This window comes from Bos indicus x Bos taurus, chromosome 18 (genome assembly GCF_003369695.1).
Source record: "Bos indicus x Bos taurus breed Angus x Brahman F1 hybrid chromosome 18, Bos_hybrid_MaternalHap_v2.0, whole genome shotgun sequence".
Lineage (NCBI taxonomy): Eukaryota > Metazoa > Chordata > Mammalia > Artiodactyla > Bovidae > Bos > Bos indicus x Bos taurus.
The window spans coordinates 7,040,755-7,044,352 of NC_040093.1; positions in this window are offsets into that span (position 1 = coordinate 7,040,755).

Consider the following 3,598-nt stretch of genomic DNA (forward strand, 5'->3'; position numbering starts at 1 on the left):
CCATCAACCGCTATAGCCTCTCTCAAAGGCTATTTAACAGCCTCATGACAGGGGTCCAGGACATTTCTAATCATATTTCACAGAGCCAATAAACATTTGTCTATTCTTAGATGCAGAGAAACCCATTTAAAAAAAAATTTTTTTTTTGAGAATATTTTTATTTATTTTGTACCTTCTTTACCCTATCTAAACTGCAGAGGGGACTAGAAAAGAAGCCTCAAGGTGAGGATCAAATTTATCTCGGGACTAGAGAAAACCCTTCTCCGGGAAACTCCTAGCGGAGGCCCTTTACCCCCACACGGAGGAGGAGGCATGGGGGGATGGGAGCGTCCCGTACTTCTCTTCTCCTGTTCCGGAGATCCTTTAACTGTCTGGTGACTAAATCTTACAAACTGTCTGATCGGGGATGTTTCCCTCAAGCTCCTAGGAGCGGATGGTCTGATTAGGGATGTTTTTCTTAAACTTTTAGGAGCATCTTTAGCTAAAAAAGACCAATCGTCATCAGAATGGTATTGAGCTGCTGTTTTCTCTAAATCTTTTTTTATCCTGAGGGGAGAGTTGATCTTTTTTCTCATCCCTATTTTCTACATGGTCATTGGCAGTCATAGTGGTTAGCCATTTGTTTAGCTGCCAATAGCTAGGTATAGCCTTTTCATTTTTACTTTTCTTTATAACAGGTACCTTTTCAGATTCGCTTTTCTGTTTAACAGGTGTTTTTCCAACTTCACTTTCCTCTTTAAAAGTTACTCTTTTAGATTCAGGGGCAGGTTTAGCTACAGCATTTTCTTCACTATCACTTTTAAGATGTACTTTTTCTGAATCAGGGGCAGGGTCTAAGACATCTCTAATGATATTCCATAAGGAAAAGGCGTCATTAGGCACCTTTTCTGAGCCGTGTTCGGCATGGTAAGTTTTTAGCTGTTTTCCTACTTTTTCCCAGACATCTAAGTTAACAGAGCCTTCATCTGGAAACCAGGGACAGTGCTCTTGTACAAATGAAAAAAATGATTGAATGGCAGATTTTTTAACTTTGATTTCTCTTTTACCTAATAACTGTAAAATTACTCCTATAAAGAGCTGTCTTTCATTTGATTCAGTATTACCCATGTCAGAAAATTAAGTATAGTAAAAGATTTTGCTTTAAGCTATCAAAAGATCAGGCTTTTCTTTGGCCTTTTAACTTCAGAAACTGTCTAACTCTTTAACACTTTCAACACTTCCCACTCCTCTCGCCCTGTCTATCCTACAGGGGGGTCCGCGGCACCCTTGAGTGGGGTCCTAGCCGTCCCGAACACTGGAAGAACAATAGGGCTGGTGACCCAGATTGTCCCGGGGGGAGGAACAGTAGGCTGATGGCCCAAACTGTTCCAAGGGAGGAGCAGTAGGGCTGTTGACCCAAACTGCTCCGTGGGGGAACAAGAGGGCTGATAACCCAGTTGTTCCGAGAACGGGGAGCAATAGGGCTGGTGACCCCAATTGCTGGGAGCTTACCTTCGAAAACACCTGTCTCGGGCGCCACCTGCTGGGGACCAGCCCCAGCTGATCCAGGGTATTCGAAGGAGAGACAGCCTAGGCGACTATTTATATGCTAATTAGAGATATAAAGAATAATAGAATGAGGATAGCTCAGTAGGAAAATTCAGTGGAGAAAAGAGGCTGAGTAGCTTGGTTTACGCGGGAGACCAATAAAACTTCAAGACAAGAAGTTTGCACCACTTACGTAGGCTGCAGGCGCCCTCTCGAATAGCGGAAGGTGCCTCACCCTAGACACCTTCTCGAGTGGGTCTTAGAAGCCCAGGCATAATTAGTAAGCGTGGTGGGTTCCACGCTCCAGATGGAGACTCAGCTGGAAGTTAAAGGGAAGAATGACACGGGGAGACCAAGCGTTGGTGAGCAAGGCCCATAGCTTTATTTTTAACAGGGGCTTTTATACCCTAAGTTACACATAGAGGATAATAGGGGATGCAAAGTCAGCAGTCTTTGATTCTTATCAAAAACCAGGGTTTCTTTCCTGCAAATTTATCGTATACAAATGGTTTAGGTGATTTACATCATCTTCTGGCCAGAAGGCCTACTAACATTTTATGACTCTTGACAAGGACTTATCAACAAAGACTTATTTTCTCTAAGAGTAATTATTTTAAGGTTTGGTGCCATCTTCCAAAGATAAAATTGCATTCCTATAGGGCGGATGTGTAATGGGTTTACAACAAAGGAAAGAATTTATTACCTTAAGGGTCTAAAGTTACTAACACCAAGGCCACTACTTATTTTTTCTATATACCAACTATTAATTAATACATATTCAAGGATACAATTTAGGGGATGTGAAAACTTGGCAACAAACATTGACTCATCAATGAAATCCTTTACTAGTTTATTCTGACAGTTTCTAACTCTCTGAGAGGCTCTAAGCTATTTGAATATCTTAAGCTTCCCATGCCTCTCGAGGCTGGGAGACTGTAAACAATCGTATGCATAGCTGCAGGAGTCCGGGTAAACTTGTCAGGCGAGTTAGAGAGCCATCTGAGGGGTTTGGATTTAAGCACTCCTAATTGCCCAGGAACTTTATTAATTGGAGCTGTAAGTTAACTCTCTGACAGAGAGAGCGAGATGGTGGTAGGGGACAGCCCCCAGTAAAGTCAGAGGTGAGAGCACAAAGCAATAAAGTAGGCAGACTCTGGTTTTTTTGGGGGGTAGATGCTCGAGAATATCCAGGCGGACTCCTGAGGCTCGATCCTGCCTTTGCATATGCCGAGCCTCCTTCCTCATGACCTTTGTCACGAGTGGAATGCCTCACTGGCTCCTGGCAAGTCCCTGGTAACTGTCCCTCTCCTACGAAAAGCCCAGTCCTTTTAACATCTTGCCTAATCTGTTCAAGGTCAGTTGGTAGAACATTATGTTTTATAACAGGCTGGACTATGTACGGAAGGGCTTCCTGATCCTACTGACCATGATGAGTCATGTCCTAGTTTTACATTATTTTCTGCTCTCCCTGTTGCTAAATCACACACACTATTGAATTTCGTAATTCAGGCTATGTGTTTTTCCAGGAAACACGGATGTGAATGAATTGTATCTAATGAAGTCAGCCCCTTCATCTCACTGATTCCTTCCCTGAGACCATTTTGAAATGCATGTAGCAAATGCATTTGATCAATGTATTACCAAAGTGAAGATCTTAGAGCTCACCACACAACAGGCCATTAACTGAGAGGCTACTTGTTGGGCAAGGAATAGTGACTTTATTCAGAAAGCCAGGAGACCAAAAAGATGGTGGGCTACTGTCCCAAAGAATTATCTTTGCTGAGTTAGAATTCGGGTTTCTTTTACACGAAAAAAACTTACTGCAATTGCTGAGTACCTGAACTAAAGTCATCAGAGACTAAATATAGTGAAAAAGGTAAAGGGTTTGCCACAATCACTGAATCTGGGAAGTATGGCTCCACTATGTTCCTATCTTGTGACTTTTGGGTAAGATCCTCGCCACACACATTACATTGCTGTGTGTTTTCTCCAGGATAAATACTCTGATACTACTGGTGAGATGTGAGCAGTGAGGATAGGGTTTTGTTTTTCGCTCCTCCCCCCCCGCCCC